This window comes from Lissotriton vulgaris, chromosome 9, assembly GCF_964263255.1.
Source record: "Lissotriton vulgaris chromosome 9, aLisVul1.2, whole genome shotgun sequence".
Lineage (NCBI taxonomy): Eukaryota > Metazoa > Chordata > Amphibia > Caudata > Salamandridae > Lissotriton > Lissotriton vulgaris.
In genome coordinates, this window is record NC_141697.1 from 408,494,645 (window position 1) to 408,514,863 (window position 20,219).

General features: G+C 37.2%; 1 long non-coding RNA gene across 4 annotated transcripts in view; it reads left to right on the forward strand.

The window, feature by feature from the left end:
* The window catches only part of LOC147690193 (uncharacterized), a 1,258,182-nt gene that overhangs the window by 191,568 nt on the left and 1,046,395 nt on the right, over nucleotides 1-20,219 (forward strand). For 2 of the 4 annotated variants that reach the window (XR_015299939.1, XR_015299942.1), the window contains exons 2-3: nucleotides 17,600-17,713; nucleotides 17,811-17,900. The exons of 1 other annotated variant lie outside the window; for it this stretch is intronic. This is a non-coding gene — a long non-coding RNA (uncharacterized LOC147690193). The remainder of the gene's footprint in view (nucleotides 1-17,599; nucleotides 17,714-17,810; nucleotides 17,901-20,219) is intronic. One more of the 4 variants, XR_015299940.1, reaches the window with a different exon arrangement.

Sequence of the window (20,219 nt, forward strand, 5' to 3'; positions counted from 1 at the left end):
CTGTGGCTGCACACTCCTCAGGATGACCCAGCATTCCGGGCGGATAGGGCACAATTGGGCAAAAGGGGTATGCTGTCGCCTCTTTATGACAGGAAACAAACACTGACAATGTTTGGTCTTCTTAAACACACAACGGGCCTTTGGCATATTACTCAAGCCAATCTTGCATGGCGCGGGGTCATGACCCAATTTAGTCCCTTGTGGGATATTAAACGTCTCGGTAAGCTTCGAAATACCAAGGGTTTCGATAAATGGGATGAGATAGGCATCTCAACGGTGGGCGACCTATGTCACAACGGTGAAATGGTGCCGTATCAGAGTCTCCAGCAAGACTATGGACTAACGACTGGGGAGCGATTTAGATACGTTCAGATCAGGCACGCCCTGATGTCAGCGCTGCCTCCTAGCATAGAGATCCCGGAAGCTTCTCCCCTGGAGGATAGGCTACTCACAGAATATATACAGAAGAAAGCCACTTCCCTCACCTATCACAAACTAGTAAATAATATGCCGGATCCAACAGGTTCCCTGCGTGATAAATGGTCCCTTGACGTGGGGGACCTTGATGAGTCTGAGTGGCAGGAGGCACTTGCCTCTCCGAGGGAAGGGGCATACCTTCTAGACTCCAGCTAGTGCAGCTAAAAATATTGCATCGCTCATATTACACCAGACACACCCTTCATAAAATAGGCAGATCACTCCACCCATTCTGTCTGCGTGGCTGTGGTGAAGAAGGCACCTTTTTCCATACAATATGGGATTGCACTAGGATAACGGAGTACTGGAGACAAGTGATGAGGATGGTCTTCCAGGTAGAAGGAGTTTCCCTAATACCGGAACCGAAACTGTGCCTATTAAATGTGTGGGAACCAAATGGCTTGAATCGCCTGGCTCCGGGTTGGGCTATGCTGATTATCATGATTGCTAAGCGGAACATTGCACAGAAATAGGGCACCCCAGAGGTGCCTATCCATGGTTGCCGATAAATCAGTATTTATTAATCGGGATGCCCCAAAAAGTGGAGTAAGATCTGGGGAAACTGGAATGCATATAGAGGTAACATGTGTGATCCCCCGCCAGACCAAGAAGATGAAGTCTCGGATGTGGATTAAAAGGGGGGTTGTTGGGTTCACGATGGGACATTGAATATAATGATGTACTAATGCGATGTGCTGTGCCCGTGATTTTGGGTGTGCATCTATGTGCTGAAGAACGAAATGTTTGTAATATGATACGTACATGCCTGTTTCTTTGATGTTTATGACTATCAAAATAAAAAAATATATTAAAAAAAGAAGCTATACATCAGACAACAAAAAACAGCAAAGAACACAGGTGTATATAAAGAACAATATCAAATTGTATCTTCAAATTTCATAAAGAGTACTTATAATAAACACATACAATGAAACAAGAAGAGACACTGTAATATTTAGGCCTTCATTGTTACAGTTGTATACACTTTTTCACAATCTTAGTTGATGAGTATTAGGAAAGAAGTGTGCAAGTCGATGTTTCGGTCTCTAGGCTTTCACCGATGAGACCATCTTCAGGACTAAAAATGTTTAAAGTGGTTGACCCCTAGTGAAATATGGAAAAAACAATAATTACCATATATTTTAATAGAATTGTAATATATCACCCGTGTAAATATAACAAAATTGGATCCTCCATTATTTTCTTTAAAAACATGTTCAATCATTGAAAAACATTTTTATGTCATATATTATTTTATAACCTTTTGTATATCATATCCTGATATCATATTTATATATTTGCCAATATTTATATAACATATTACTTTGTTGCACCAAATATGTGCCTGTTATTTTTGCTTTTTTTGTTCATAATCTAAAGAACGTTTTTTCCAACGTTATTTATAAGCTGATCTTACTTTAGACAGATATAGAAGACTTATCTGCAATAAGCTATCTCAGTATTGTTTAGAACTTTTTTTTGAGTTTTTTAGAGAAAAGTGACTGTATGGACCGCAGCCATCACATTTATATAGGTTAAACAGCCTATATTAAGTTATTCCTTTTTCAAATGTTTTATTTACCTTATCAATGACATAGCAGCATTACTAAGAATAATTGCATCTATATTATAAATATTGTTCTATTGCATATATCTTGACAGCTTTTAGATATTGTCTCTCCAAAAACTGGAAACATCTGTTGTTAATCAGTGCATCTCAATGTATTGACAGACCAGTATTCTATAATCATAAATCTCTTAGCCCCATCATTATGGTTATTGACGTTTACACCTTCGAATACACAAACGTACTGCCTACTGGGACTTCTCAAATAAACTTAAATAAGCATACCTGAATTCTGTCAATATGACAATTCTAAAGACACAGCAATAACAACCGTTTTTGTTTGGACGACAGTATGAGACCCTGAGTGAGTTGATATGTTTAGAGAAAACCGAGGGATTCTTATTCAGCTGGTTGTAACAACTTAATGCATTACGGAATATTCATTTAAAAACGTGATTTGAAGTGAATTACCTTAATCTTTCAGAGAGGCGAACAAGTGAAGCAAGAGCTTGTTCGCTGATTGGAGGTCTTAATATGTTGTCCGAGAAATATTCAAACGGACCAACTTTAGAACATAAGTAAAGGAAGAAAAACACAGATTCAAGGACTTAATAAAGAATATATCCAAACTACACAAGTCCACAGTGTTCTGACTCTACATAGTCTTCTATTTCTTTTGCATACCTGTAATCACTTTTGAAAGTGAAAGCTGGCAAACTCTAGTAAGCACATCACCTGTCGTGTGCGCCGATATCGTTTATATTCTGGGTTGGAGTGCGAAAGAGGACTAACTGGCACGCCTTCAACCTGTTGTCAATGTTGGTGGCCATCTTAGTCTGGTCTATCTTGTATATGTTTGAATTATATCGGAAACCATTGTACTTTAGATGGTTGACAGTTATAATATAACGGGGTATGAACTAGGGGGTTACCCAAATAAAGTCACTGGGACCTGGGTTAACTAAGTACTGAGAGGAGGGAGTCCCAGTGTCTATGCAAGATACATTTTTAAACAATAGAGACAAATAGATATCAACACATTAAATGAGTCAGCATTCTTTTAATCACAATGAGACTGGGTATATTGAATATACACAAGAGTTAGTCAAACAGTACAGTTGGTTGTACAGTGCCCCAAGTGGAATAGGGAAGGTGAGGGAGAGTAATCAGGTGAGGATAAGGTAGTGAAAAGGAATAAGTGACAGTAAAATCAGTGAATCAAGGAAAACTGTAATTCTTATTCATATACAGTATGGTGGACCAAAGGTTCAAAGTGGATACATTGTAAGATCATACTCCACATTAGCCTATAAATGAAACAATTGGTGGCGTGAAGTTGATTAGCAAGTGAGCAATTGTCGACGTTTCGACCCTCTGATTAGTGCAGGGATTAGTTGAGCCCTTGCTGCGGGGTCTTCATCAGGACCGAGAAGGGGGGCAAGCAATCCGACTGCGAACGGCGTTCATGTCAGATTCATTCGACACCTTCCAACTTTGCTGGATCCATCCATCACGGCCGAATTAACCACGGCGCCCTAATTCCGGAGTTAACAGTTTCTTCATTCACCTGTGACTCAGTGAATATTTCAAATGTTACCACATGGTTGCTTGCCCCCCTTCTCGGTATTTTTGTATTTAGCCAGATGTGAAAGACCACTAGTTGTTCTCGGGTACACCACCACACCACAAAACACATCATCTATGTATCTCAGCCTTTTTTTGATATTGGCCAAGTACGGATTAGAAGTATGTGAGATGTATTCATTTTCAAATGTGGAGACATAGATGTTAGCAATATCTGGGGCATAAACTGCCCCCCTAGCCACTCCTTTTTGTTTTTGGTAGAATGTATTTTGAAAAAGGAAACATTTTTCACATAGAGAGATGCGTATGCATTCCAAAATTAATTCAGTAGGTACTTCATGTGGTCTAGGTCTAGTTTCCAAAAGATTGTTTAAGATCTGAAGTATCTCTTGGTGTGGAATGTTGGTGTAAAACCGTTCTATGCCCATTGAGACAAGAAGTTTGTTTCGGGGGGCAAACTCATGGTCTCTACTACGTTAATTACGGCCATAGTGTCTCTTATATAGGAGGGTTCGTTAATTGCAAACAGCTGTATAAAATAGTCAGCGTATTGTGGCAGGGGTTTGAGAATTTCATTACACCCCAATACTATTGGGCGTCCTGGTGGATTTATGGGATCCTTATGCACATTTGATAACATATAGATGGCTGGTACTGTAGGTACTTTATTGATAAGGAATGCCACCTCTTTTTCATTCAACCAACCTCCATCAAATCCTGATTTACTTAGTGTCTGTATCTCATTTGCCAATCTGTTTGTCAGGTTGGTGGTAAGTTTTTTGTAATGAGCAGTAACCGAAAGTTATTTTCAGAACATCCTGGTTGTACATCTCTCTATCCCATGGTACTATCCCTCCCCCTTTATCCGCAGGTTTTATTAGGGCATTTGGGAGGGATTGTAGGTTTTGCAATGCTATTTGTTTGTCTTTAGGGAAGTTGGATTTACAGTGCATCTTTCCTCTAAAGAGATTGTCTATCTCTATTAGCGTGGCATTTACAAATGTTATCACCTCTTTCCTTACCATTGAATTGGCTGGATAAAAAGTTGATGGTTTTTTTAACCCTGTTACTCCACTGGTTGTTATTGCAGTGTCATCAGCAAAGTAGTTTTTTATCCTTACTGAACGGAAAAATGTATGCATTTCAAGTTTTGTTTGGAACAAATCGTTTTTGTAAGTGTGTACAAAACAAAGGCCTGCTGAAAGGACAGCAGTTTCTTGTTCTGATAGAGTATGTGACGACAAATTGAAAATAGTTATAGTTTGATCTGCTCTACCACTCGTAATACTGATTGCGAGTCTGGCGGAAGCCTGGCGTGTATGGGTTGTGGTACCATCCTCGTTTAGTTGATCGCTGTCCCCGAGGTGGACCGGAGCCTCTGCGTACCTGGCCCTTAAAAAACCTGGCTTGAGGTTGATGCCTGTTGATCATACTGTCGATAAGAAATGTCTGCTGACTGGTCACTTCCTGTGTCTGAGTTTGTGTCTGAGAAGGTGGTCCTCTTTCTTGTTACTTGGTTGGGGCCTTGAGGCCTTGAGGAGTGTAAAAATCCTTATTTAAATAAGGGTAAGTTTTTTCTTTGTTATATCATTTGATATTGCTTCGCAACTTTTCAATTTTTTCTGTGCATTGAACTCCTCGAATTCTTCAATGGTTTGTTGAACTTTATCCAAAAGAACTTTATTATTTGTAATGGTTGAGTCACCCAATATCTTTTTTTTTAGGGTTTCAATTTCTTTTACTAGAATCTTTAGTTGTTTGAGGGCAGTTTCTATGTACAACACCATCCAGGTGCGAGAGTATCTATTGGCTGAGAAACTGAAACATATTTTAAAATCCTCGTCGTCAGTAAAGGTTATGAATATTTTACGTTTTTGTAAACCTGTTGGAATGATGTTTGCATTCAGGCAGTCTGTTAGAAATTTTGCATGCAGTTCTGTACTAACTAGTTTATTTTTCAGACACTCAAGCTGGTTAAGTTTTGAATCGTTGGAAGTTGTGTTACTAGTCCTCTATTGCCCAATAGTGAGGGGCCTCCTGCTATTTTCAGAATATACTCATCTGAGTATGACAATGTCTCTGCCTCAGACATAAATGTATTATTGTATAATTAAAACAAAAAACACTTAAATAAGTGTCCCACAGCAGACTACTGTCTGTGCTTAAAACTGATAGGTATAGTGGACAACCCAATCTACCCTTGAGGGCTCAGGCAAAGTTAATAAACAGTGAAGTGTGCCTTCAAGGGATTTATTCTAGTACTCAGTTATGTTATTCTTGATTACAGTTAAGTGCAAGTGTTGTGATTGGCTTGCTGATTGATTTATTTTGAAAAACTGTTTTCTAGCAACACAATTTCTTATATTTTTAAACAAATCATAAATAGGAATATAGATAAAAGAAGATATACATCACACAACAAAAACAGCAAAGAACACAGGTGTATATAAAAAGTATAGCAATATCTTTAAATTTCATAAAGGGTACTTACATGAAACACATACAATGAAACAAGAAAAAGACACTTTAATATTTAGACCTTCATTGTTACAGTTGTATAAACTTTTTCACAAACTTAGTTGATGTATATTAGGAAAGAAGTGTGCAAGTCGACGTTTCAGTCTCTAGGCTTTTGTCGATGAGCCCATCTTCAGGACTAAAAATGATTAAAGTGGCTGACCTCTAGTGAAATATGGAACAAACAATAATTACCATATATTTTAATAGAATAAATATAACAAAATTGCATCCTCAATTATTTTCTTTAAAAACATGTTCAAACATTGAAAAACATTTTTATATCAGATATTATTTCATAACCTTCTGTATATCATATCCTGATATCATATTTATATATCTGCCAATATTCAGATAATATATTAGTTTGTTGCACCAACTATGTGCACATTATTTTTGCATTTTTTGTTTATAATCTAAAGGACGTTTTTCCAACGTTATTTATAAGCTGATCTTACTTTAGACATATATAGAAGATTTATCTGTAATAAGCTCTTTCAGTATTGTTTTGAATTTTTTAGAGTTTTTCAGAGTAAAGTGGCTGTATGGACCACAGCCATCACATTTATATAGGTTCAACAGCCTATATTAAGTTATTCCTTTTTCAAATGTTTTATTTACCTTTTCAATGACATAGCGGCATTACTAACAATAATTGCATCTTTATTATAAACATTGTTCTATTGCATATATCTTGACAGCTTTTAGATATCTTCACTCCAAAAACTGGAAACATCTGTTATTGGTCAGTGCATCTCAATGTATTGACAGACCAGTATTCTATAATCATAAATCTCTTAGCCCCATCATTATGGTTATTGACGTTTACACCTTGGAATACACAAACGTAATTCCTACAGGGACTTCTGTCCATTAGTGTACTCAAATTAACTTAAATAAGCAAACCTGGATTCTCTTGTTAAGAAAGTTCTAAAGACACAGCAATATCAACCGTTTTTATTTGGACGACAGTGAGACCCTGAGTGAGTTGATCTGTTTAGAGAAAACAGAGGGATTCTTATACGTGCGGTTGTAAAGATGTAATGCATTACGTGCTTTGAAGTGAATTACCTTAATATTTCAGAGAGGCGAACATGTGAAGCAGCAGCGTGTTCGCTCTGATTTAAAATTCCATCTGATTGGAGGTCTTAAATTGTTGTCCAAGAAATATTCAAACGGACCAACTTTAGAATCTAAACTAAAGCAAGAAAAACACAGAATGAAGAATATATCCAAACTACAGAAGTCCACAGTGTTCTGACTGTACTTAGTCTTCTATTTATTTCGCATACCTGTAATCACTTTTGAAAGTGAAAGCTGGCAAACTCTCGTAAGCGCATCACCTTTTGTGTGCCCGAGTATCGTTTATAGTCTGGTTTGGAGAGCGAAAGAGGACTAACTGGCACGCCTTCATCCTGTTGTCAATGTCGGCAGCCATCTTAGCCTGATGTTGGCGTATCCAAAACTTTGGGATTTTTTGCTATCTTGTATACGTTTGAATTATATCGGAAACCATTATACTTTAGATGGTCGACAGTTATTATATAACATCATATGTTGTCGCGTTTACGATAAATGTTAGCTAACACTTATTTATATTTGAGGGACCAGTTTATGAAGGAATCTTTATATATACAAAGATCATAATTGTAGGTTACCTGATATCCTTTGAATATGAATCCTCATAACTAAATGAGCGCAACTTAATATCAGTTCACTATTTTTTTCAAAAAATGACTTCATATTTCACCAAATGGTATCAGTCAAAACAATCTATACTGATTGGTCAAGCATGTTAATCATTTTTTCACAAACTTACATCATTTTCTGGTATCACACATGTTTACAAAAAATCTGGTGACCATAATTAAACATTTCATAGTTATAGGTCATTATTATAGGTATCATCGTATCATATTCATAATTAAAGAAGAAACATTACATTTAAAAGAATATTACAAACCCAAATGTGTCTGCTACTTTCATCAACATTGTATATGTGATTACCGATATTAACAAAAAGGTCTAGTTATTGTGAAAAAGCTACTTTTGACCATCTGATGATCACAGATCATAGTTCTAAACAATGTCATATCACAGTTAGCAAAGCAATTGTATTGAGGAATAATTATAACCCCTTAACTGCTGCCGACGGCCAACGGTCGTCACAAGCACTACCTCCCCGGTGCTGCGCATGACCGTTGGCCGTCGAGCCAGCATTCGTTCTTCGAACGTTCAGCACTGGGCGCTGAACGTTCGAAGCTCTGGTGAGGTTAAATCAGATGTATAGAACAATATTTACAGCAATCTGATGACCGTCATTGAACGTTTCATAGTTGTAAATCATTAATATGGGTATCATTATATCACATTTACAATTAAAAATGACAGTTACATTTGAACGAATGTTACAAATCAAAATGTGTCTGCTGCTTACATTTACATTGTATATGAGATAACCCATATCAACAAAAAGGTCTAGTCATTATAATGGAACAACATTTGACCATCTAGTAGTCATAGATCATACTTCCAAATAATATCATGACATATTTAGCAATTTATATGTATCGTAAGAATATTTGAAATCAGATTTATAGGACGATATTTCTATAGATATCCACAACCATATTTACTTCTGACAATATCAAGATTATAAATGTCATCACCATCTATACATTAAAAAATGCTAATGTGTGCCATTCTGTTGCGGAATTAAGCCCTCGATTGACTACGTCAGTGAGACATATCCATCTCCTTTCTATGAGTGTTAATATTTGATCAACATTGTTTTGTCTTTTTGTGGGTTTACCTACCTTAATCAGCTACCAACGCATTTCTTTTTCAGTATGTCCTACTCTTTGGTAGTGTTCTACCAGGGGGGCATTTTCTTTGTGGCATCTGATGCGAGATTGGTGTTGTAGAATTTCTTTTTTTACTGGCTGCACAGTCTTACCAATGTAGTATAAACCACAAGGGCATTGTATGCAGTACACCACGTTTGGTGTATTGCAGTTTGAAAAAGTCTTGAGGGTAATAGATGTTTCATTGATCACACATGTCTTTGTGGTCTGTGTTGTGTTGCATGCTAGACACATGTTACATTTATGGTCACCAACTAGGGGTGTAATTTGCCTCATGCTGTCCACTGTGTCTTTTGTGTTCTCCTCATAGGCATGTACCAGCCGATCTTGTAGATTTGTGCCTCTTTAAAAGAAGAATAGTGGTTTCTGTGTAAATTCAAGAAACCCTTGAGTAAATTATTATCTTTGTTAACAATCTTTTTAATGGCATTGGTGTGGATTCCAAAAGTCTATACACACACTAGTTGTGGGTTTTTTGGGCGGTCTTTCACCATCAATAGTGCCTCACGATCATTATACCACGCACGCTTCATCGATCTTTTTAATAATTTGGATGGATATCCACGTGCTTTACATTTTTCCTTTAGTTTTCTAACCTCTGCAAAATAGTCTTCCTTAGGGGTATCTTCTATATCTGTCTAAAGTAAGATCAGCTTACAAATAACATTGGAAAAACGTCCTTTAGAATAAAAAGGCAAAAATAACGGGCACATATTTGGTGCAACAAAGTAATATGTTATATGAATATTTACAGATATATAAATATGATGTCAGGATATAATATACAGAAAGGTATACAATGATATATGATATAAAAATTGTTTTCAATGATTGAACATGTTTTTAAAGAAAATAAAGGAGGATGCAATTTTGTTACATTTACACTGGTAATATATTACAATTGTATCAAAATATATGGCAATTATTGTTTGTTCCATATTTCACTAGGGGTCAACTACTTTAAACATTTTTAGTCCTGAAGATGGTCTCATTGAGCAAAGCCTAGAGACCAAAACGTCGACTTGCACACTTCTTTCCTAATATTCATCAACTAAGATTGTGAAAAGGTGTGTGCAACTGTAACAATGAAGGTCTAAATATTACAGTGTCTCCTTCTTGTTTTGTTGTATTTGTTTCATATGAGTACCCTTTATGAAATTTGAAGATAACATTTGATATACTTTTTTATATACACCTGTGTTCTTTACTGGTTTTTGTTGTGTGATGTATTTGTTCTTTGATATATATTCCTATTTATGATTTGTTCAAAAATATGAGAAATTGTGTTGATAGAAAACAGAGTGTCAAAAGAAATCAATCAGCAAGCCAATAACAAAACATGCACTTAACTGTAATCGAGAATAACATAACTGAGTACTAAAATAAATTCCTTGAAGGCACACTTACCTGTTTATTAACTTTGCCCGAGCCCTCAACGGTAGATTGGGTTGTTCACTATATCTACCAGTTTTAAGCACAGACAGTAGTCTGTTGTGGGCCACTTATTTAAGTGTTTTTTTTGTTTTAATTATACAATAATACATTCATGTCTGAGGCAGAGACATTATCATACTCAGATGAGTATATTCTGAAAATAGCAGTAGACCCCTCACTATTGGGCAATAGAGGACTAGTAACACAACTACCTTATGAATCTGACCTTAACTTGCTTGAGCGTTTGAAAAAGGAACTAGTTCGTACAGAACTGCATATAAATTTCTAACACTGCCTGAATGCAAACATCATTCCAACAGGTTTGCAAATATGTAACATACCCATAATCTTTACTGATGCCGCAGATTTTAAAATAGGTTTCAGTTTCTCAGCTAATAGATGCTCACGCACCTGGATGGTGTTGAGCATAGAAACTGCCCTCAAACAAATAAAGATTCTAGGAAAAGAAATTGAAATCCTAGAAAAAAAGATATTGGGTGACTCAACTATTACAAATAGTAAATTTCTTTTATATAAAGTTCGACAAACCATTAAAGAATTTGATGTGTATTAAAAAAAATTAAAATTGCAGAATGATATCAAACGATACAACAAAGATAAAATGTATACTTCTTTAAATAAGGATTTTTACACTCCTCAAGGCCCCAACCAAGTAACAAGAAATAGGGCCACCTTCTCAGACATGAACTCAGACACAGGAAGTGACCAGTCAGCAGACATTCCTTATCGACAGTACGATCAACAGCCATCAACCTCACGCCAGTTTTTTTTAGGCCAGGAACACAGAGGCTCTGGTCCACCTCGGAGACAGCAGTCATCCAAATGAGGATGGTACCGCAATCAATACACGCCAGGCTTTCCCCAGACTCGCAATCAGTATTACGAGTGGTAGAGCAGAATTTTTTATTTATTTGAACTTTTACCGCGCACAGCTACCCGCAGTGGTTTTCCCGGCGCTAAAACTATAACTATTTTCAATTTGTCGTCACATACTCTATCAGAACAAAAAACTGCTGTCCTTTCAGCAGGCCTTAGTTTTATTCCCACTTACACTGCAACAACAACCAGTGGAGTAACAGGGTTAAAAAAACCATTGCATTTTTATCCAGCCAATTCAATGGAAAGGAAAAAGGTGAAAACATTTGAAAACGCCACGCTAACAGAGATAGATAATCTCTTTAGAGGAAAGATGCACTGTAAATCCAACTTCCCTAAAGAGAAACAAATAGCATTGCAAAACCTACAATCCCTCCCAAATGCCCTAATAATACCTGCGGATAAAGGGACAGGGATAGTACTATGGGTGTCAGGACTGTGCGATTTGGAGGCAGAAGAAGGCAGTACATTAATTCAATTTCAACTGGAAGTGGCAAAATCAGTGCAAGAAAATGTGTGTCAGGAAAAATCTCGTTATTGTATGACTCCAAAATGGCGACAAAAGTTTTATCACCCAAAGGTCAGGTTAGCGCACTTGGGCACAATCTCTAAGATGCAGGTGAAACGCCCGTTGTGTGGCGCACTTCACCTGAAGATTAAGGAGGAGAAGACATTGTGTGAGGAGCGCCGCGATAGATAGTTAGGGAATTATCTTCGCTGCGTTTTGTTGCAGTAATTCAAGTTGGATATAGGAGGAGTTCGTGTAAATCCAAGTAAGACTGTTCCGAAGCCTTCTGTGAGCATGCGTGAGAATTATTTGTAGCAGCAAGGAGCGGAGGTTGCGCAGTTGAATGCGGCTGTATTTAACTGTTGAGCATGAGCTAAACTTCTGTTTAGTATTTGAGGAAAATAAGAGTAAGCACAAGTCTGTTTATTCCCGGCTGACAAACGGAAATAGTATTTTTCAGACATTTGTCGAGAATTCGCGAGAGAGTTTAAAGCAAGGTTCAAGCATAATTATCTTGGCTAAGATAAAACTTGGTATCACAAAGTATATATTCTAAAATGTGAATTAACTGTAGAGTGTATATTTATTTACTTGCAGTACAAGAACTGCAATAGTTCAACACAGTCAAGTGAAGCAATTATTAAGAGACAAATACAACACAGTCAAGTAAAGCATTTAATAAGAGACAAATTCAACACAGTCAGGGGAAGTAAAATAATAAGAGACAACTTACCATAGCAGAATCCATCGAAGGCATTACTGTAACAAGATTAGGTGATAAGACCTGTAGAGAAAAGGAGAAAAAATTGTTGAAATATAAGTTACAATAGAAATTAACCACTAGAAATAACCTTTAGTTACAGAACACACAAGACTGAAGAAAGACACAGAAAAAGAATAGAAAAGAAGCAAGGTCACATCAAAGCTGGGTAGGTGCTGAGGATAGTAGTTTAATACAGACAATAGGAAGGAAGTGATTGAGAGTAATTGTATGTCTGTATTCTTATTGCAATGAATATACCAAGTAGCCAGTGAAGAAAAAAGAACAAGAAAAGATCTTTGAAGTATAAGAAGACTTTCAGACGAGGTGTGGCTGTCTCTTCTCTGTCCCATCTCCTTTCCCTGTGGGACTCTTCTGGCTACTATGTTTTAATAGGCTGCGTGGCTGGGGAGTTCTTGGGAGGAATTGGGAACTTGCGGCATTCTGCTCCTGTGTAAGGTGAAGAGCACGTATCTGAGAACCTGACAATGGGATAGAGAGAAGTACAACCAGGAGGTTCTAAAACAACTTTCGGTTACTGCCCATTACAAAAAACTTACCACCAACCCGACAAACAGATTGGCAAATGGGATACAGACATTAAGTAAATCAGGATTTGATGGAGGTTGACTGAATGCAAAAGAGTCGGAATTCCTTATCGATAAAGCACCTACAATACCAGCCATTTATATGTTACCGAAGGTGCATAAGGATCCCATAAATCCACCAGAAAGTCAGATAGTATTGGGGTGTATTAAGTTCTCAAACCCCTGGCACAACACACTGACTATTTTATACGGTTGTTTGCAATTACACAACCCTCTTATATAGGAGACACTATGGCCGTAATTAACGTAGTGGAAAACCATGAATTTGACCCACAAAATGAACTTCTTGTCTCAATGGACATAGAAAGTTTGCACACCAACATTCCACAGCAAGAGATACTTCAAATCTTAAACAATCGTTTGGAAGCTAGACCTAGACCAAATGAAGTACCAACTGAATTCATTTTAGAATGAGTACACATCTCCCTATGTGATTTTTTTTTCCTTTTTCAAAATACATTCTACCAACAACAAAAAGGAGTGGCTATGGGGGCAATTTATGCCCCAGATATTGCTAAGATCTATGTCTCCACATTTGAAAATGAATATATCTCACATACTTCTAATCCGTACTGGGCTAATATCAAAAAATGGCTGAGTAACATAGATGATATATTTCTGGTATGGCGAGGTACCCGAGAACAACTAGAGGCCTTTCACATCTGGCTAAATACAAGAAGTCCACATTTGCAATTTACCATGGAGTTTGACACCCAAGAGATGAATTTTCTAGATATCACAATCAAAAACAACACAACTAATCATTTATATACCACTCTTTATACCAAACCAACATGTAGAAACACCATCTTGAATTATGAAAGCCATTATCCACAGGCACTAAAAGATGGTTTGCCTTTCGGGCAATTCTTGTGTTTACGCAGAAATTGCACCCTTAAAGAAGACTATTTTGCAGAGGCTACAAAACTAAAGGAAAACCTAAAGCAAATGGATATCCATCCAAATTACTAAAAAGATTGATGAAGCGTGCATGGTATAATATTTGTGAGGCACTTTTGATGGTGAAAGACCCCCAAAAAACCCACAACTAGTGTGTATATCGACTTCTGGAACCCACACCAATGCCATTAAAAAAATTGTTAACAAAGATGGGATTTTACTCAAGAGCCTTCCTGAATCTATACCGAAACCCCTATTCTCCTTTAAACGAGGCACAAATCTACAAGATCTGCTGGTATATGCCTATGAGGAGAACACAAAAGACACAGTGGACAGCATGCGGCAAATTACACCAATAATTGGTCACCATAAATGTAACATGTGTCTAGCAGGCAACACGAAGCAGACCATAAAGACATGTGTGATCAATGATATTTCTATTACCATCAAGTCTTTTTCAAACTGCAATACACCAAATGTAGGGTACTGCATACAATGCCCTTGTGGTTTACACTACATTGGTAAGACTGTGCAGCCAGTAAAAAAACGTATTCTAATACACCTATCACGCATCAGATGCCACAAAGAAAGTGCTCCCCTGGTAGAACACTACCAAAGAGTAGGACATACTGAAAAAAAAATGCGTTGGTGGGAGATTGAGGTAGGTAAACCCACAAAAACACAACATAATGTGGATCCAATATTAACACTCAAAGAAAGGAGCTGGACATGTCTCACTGACGTAGTCAATCGAGGGATCAATTCCGCGTCAGATGGCACACGTTAGCATTTTTGAATGTATAGATGGTGATGACATTTATAATCTTGATATTCTCAGAAGTAAATATGGTTGCTGTATATCTATAGAAATATTGCTCTATACATCTGATTTCAAATAACCTTTCATTACAAATGCATTGCTAAATATGTCATGACATTATTTAGAACTATGATCAATGACTACTAGATGGTCAAATGTTGTTCTATTATAATGACTGGACCTTTTTGTTGAAATGGGTTAACTCATATACAATGTAAATGTAAGCAGAAGACACATTTTGATTTTTAACATTCTTTTAAATGTAACTGTCCTTTTTAATTGTAAATGTGCTATGATGATACCCATAATAATGATTTACAACTATGAAACGTTCACTGACGGTCATCAGATTGCTGTATATCTATGGAAATATTGTTCCAGCCAAGTAAATATCGTTCTATACATCTGATTTATAATTATTTCTCAATTCAATTGCTCTGCTAAATATGATATGACATTGTTTAGAACTATGATCTGTGATCATCAGATGGTCAAAGGTAGCTTTTTTACAATAACTAGACCTTTTTGTTAATATGGGTCATCACACATACAATGTTAATGAAACTAGCAGACATATTTGGGGTTGTAATATTTTTTTAAATGTAACGATTCTTCTTTAATTATGAATATGGTACGATGATACCTATAATAATGACTACAGCCACTTACAGCCATGGAAGAACTTCGTATGCGTGCAGACAGGGGCCACGCAGTGGCCTTGATCCTATTGGACCTGTCTGCCGCATTCGACACGGTTAACCACGTGATTCTGCTAAAGAGGCTGAGCGAGGCAGGGGTCGACGGCACTGCCCTGCTCTGGTTCCATTCATACCTCAGAGATAGGAAACAAGCTGTATCCCTCCCCCCTTTTCAATCTGCCTTCTCCCCAGTCCCTCACGGTGTACCCCAGGGCTCGTCCATCAGTCCGATCCTTTTTAACGTTTACTTAAAACCATTGGTCACTTTAATCAAAACCCATAGAATGAAAACAGTAAACTACGCGGACGACACCCAGCTCATCCTTTCATGGGAGGGGGAAGACTCAATCCCCATGGAAGCATTCCATGACTGCCTAAGAGACACAGCCGGCTGGCTGCACTTGAATTCCCTGCAATTCAATTCCTCTAAAACTGAGGTCTTGTTCTGTCCCGGGAGCCGAATCCCTCGCCCATTTCCTGTGGAATTCTGGCCCCCGGAAAACCCTGATAAACCACAGCCGGTTACCAGTGTCCGCAATCTGGGTGTTATGCTAAATAACAACCTCAGCATGGAAACGCAGGTAACTAAAACAGTCTCCACCTGCTCGGCCCTTCTGCGTTCTTTACGCAAAATCATGCCATTACTCCCAGCCCAGGCCCGAGCACTGATAGTCAGGTGTACTATTCTTAGTCGCCTTGACTACTGCAATGCTCTCCTGCTCGAGTCTCCAGCTGTACTACTGGACAGACTCCAACGAGTCCAGTCGGCGGCAGCCAAACTGGCCCTTGGTTGGACCAGGAGATCCTCAGCCACAGCAGCCTTGGCTGAGCGACACTGGCTTCCTCTGAAGCAACGCATAGCTTTTAAGGCTCTCTGCCTGGTCTTCAAGGCATTACACGGATTGGGCCCCAGATCCCTACAACAAAGGTTTTCTTGGTATATTCCCACCAGAACTCTACGATCCACTACAGCCTGCCTTGTGACGGTACCCAGATTTAACAAGGTAAGGACCGGGGGAAGATCTTTTAGAGTAGCTGCTGCCAAGCTTTGGAATAGTCTGCCCGCCGACATTCGTCAAATTCCACAGCTCCTGCCTTTCAGAAAGCGAATCAAAATGTGGCTCTTCCCCTAGTTCATCGCCATGTCCATCCCCTAAACAGTCTCCCTTTGCTCCAGCTCAGGAGTAAGCTCTCAGCGCCAGGATACCTGCTAGGTGACAGCTGCGCTCTACAAGTGTTTTAAATAAATAAATAAATAATATGAAATGTTTAATCACGGTCACCAGATTTTTTGTAAAAATGTGTGACGTCAGAAAATTATGTACGTTTGTGAAAAAATTATTGACATGCTAGACCAATCAGTATAGATTGTTTTGACCGATAACACTTGGTAAAATATGAGTTAATTTTTTGAAAAAAAAGTAGGAAACTATTATTAAGTCGTGCTTTTTTAGTTATGAGGATTCATATACAAGGGATATCAGGTAATCTATAATTATGATCTTTGTGTATATATAAAGATTCCATCATAAACTGGTCCCTCAAATATAAATTAGTATTACCTAACATTTATCGTAAACGTGCACAACATATGATGTTATATAATAACTGTCGACCATATAAAGTATAATGGTTTCCGATATAATTCAAACGTATACAAGATAGCCAAAAATCCAAATGTTTTGGATACGCCAACACCAGGCTAAGATAGCCGCCGACATTGATAACAGGATGAAGGCGTGCCAGTTAGTCCTCTTTCATGCTCCAAACCAGAATATAAACGATACTCAACGCACACGACAGGTGATGCGCTTACGGGAGGTTCCCAGCTTCCACTTTCAAAAGTGATTACAGGTATGTGAAAGAAATAGAAGACTAAGTAGAGTCAGAACACTGTGGACTTGTGTAGTTTGGACATATTCTTTATTAAGTACTTGAATCTGTGTTTTTCTTGCTTTACTTTAGATTGGTCCGTTTGAATATTTCTCGGAAAATAAATTAAGACCTCCAATCAGATGGAATTTTAAATCAGAGCGAACAGGCTGTTGCTTTCTATGTTCGCCTCTCTGAAAGATTAAGGTAATTCACTTCCAATAACATTTTTAAACGAATATTTCGTAATGCATTAAGTCGTTACAACCAGCTGAATAAGAACCCTTCTGTTTTCTATAAACAGATTGACTCACTCAGGATCTCATACTGTCATCCAAACAAAAACAGTTGATATTGCTGTGTCTTTAAAAATTTTCTTAACAACAGAATACAGGTATGCTTATTTAAGTTTATTTGATTACACTAACAGACAGAAGTCCCGGTAGGCATTACGTTTGTGTCTTCCAAGGTGTAAACGTCAATAACCATAATGATGGGGCTAAGAGATTTATGATTATAGACTATTTGTCTGTCAATACATTGAGATGCACTGACCAACAACAGATGTTTCCAGTTTTTGGAGTGAACATATCTAAAAGTTGTCAAGATATATGCAATAGAACAAAGTTTATAATAAAGATGCATTTATTCTTAGTAATGCCGCTATGTCATTGATAAGGTAAATAAAACATTTGAAAAACTTTTTATAGGTTGTTGAACCTATATAAATATGATGGCTGCGGTCCATACAGTCACTTTTCTCTAAAAACCTCAAACAAATTCTAAAAAATACTGAGAGAACTTATTACAGATAAATCTTCTATATCTGTCTAATGTAAGATCAGCATATAAATAACTTTGGAAAAACGTCTTTTAGATTATGAACAAAAAATGCAGAAATAGCGGGCACATATTTGGTGCAACAAAGTAATATGTTATATGAATATTGGCAGATATATAAATATGACATCAGGATATGATATACAGAAGGTTATAAAATAATATATGATATAAAAATGTTTTTCAATGATTGAACATGTTTTTAAAAAAAATGAAGGAGGATGTAATGTTGTTATATTTACACAGGTGATATATTACAATTCTATTAAAAGATATGGTAATTATTGTTTGTTCCATATTTCACAAGGGGTCAACCACTTTAAACATTTATAGTCCTGAAGATGGTCTCATTGGCGAAAGCCAAGAGACCAAAACGTTGATTTGAACCCTTCTTTCCTAATAATCATCAACTAAGATTGTGAAAAAGTGTATACAACTGTAACAATGAAGGTCTAAATATTAAAGTGTCTCCTTCTTGTTTCATTGTATGTGTTTCATATAATTACCCTTTATGAAATTTGAAGATAAAACTTGATATACTATTGTTATATCCACTTGTGTTCTTTGCTGTTTTTTGTTGTGTGATGTAAAACTTCTTTGATATATATTCCTATTTGTGATTTGGTAAAAAAATATAAGAAATTGTGTTGTTAGAAAACAGAGTGTCAAAAGAAATCAATCAGCAAACCAATAACAAAACTTGCACTTAAATGTAATCAAGAATAATATAACTGAGTACTAGAATAAATCCCTTGAAGGCACACTTACCTGTTTATTAACTTTGCCCGAGCCCTCAAGGGTAGATTGGGTTGTTCACTATACTAACCAGGGTACTCAGATGGCCCTCTACTCCCAACTCCTCAAAGATAGCTTGCAGGAGTAAGAGTGGTGCCAATGAGTGGCATGAACAGATTGCACAGAAGGCATGCACTTACGGAGGCTCGCCGAGAAGGAAAGCACAAGGAAACATGGTGAGCTTCTGTGATTCTCGCTCTGCTTCCATGTAACAAAATTCCCGTCTGTAGGCTTTAATACAAAGTAACAACAATCTACCTTTAAATATGTACTGACTTCAATGTATGCTTTTCTCAATCACTATGTCTGGCCTACAGACTTTATCATACATTTTCATTAGAAACAATCAGGCCTATAATCTTTATCATTGGCTTGTCACCAGAACCAACTCAGACTGTGTTTGTTTATAAACCTTCCCACAAGGCAACCATCAGTTATACCGTAATAAAATTACAAATATGTACAAAATACAGTTGTCAAAACAATATAAAATCCCTTCTAATACAGCCTAATGAGGATTACCATAGTGCAAATCATCTTTTCCTATGATTTGTTCAGGCACCAACACCAAAACCCTGGCCTACTACAATACTCTGCGAGATCTCGTCACAAAATACTTGCCTACAAACTTTAGCATAGTGTAATAAAAATCCATCCCTTCGATGCTCATGACGAGCTGAGCTCTTCATGACCACACCCATTAACATTATGGCCCAGCACAGCAGAGGGATATCTCAAGCATCCAAGGTGCTAAAATCCTATTGCCTTTAACTCATTCTTTTGAAAATAAGCAAGTAAAGCCTACTTGCTTAGGCATAACTTTTTATTGTAAACACATCACAACTTTGAAATTAAACATACCTTTTCCAAGTGAACCAATAGGTCCTCTGGCATTTACTAGTGGTTTAACTCTATAAATAATCCAGGTGTACTAAAGTGCACATAAACGTTCAACCATCAAGCATACATTGATATAATTACAAATATGTGGAAGTAACAGTTGCTCAACAATGTACAGCATCTCTAACCCCAAGCTACTCTTGTCAGCATATGAGGTTTTGATCATTTCGTCTGGATA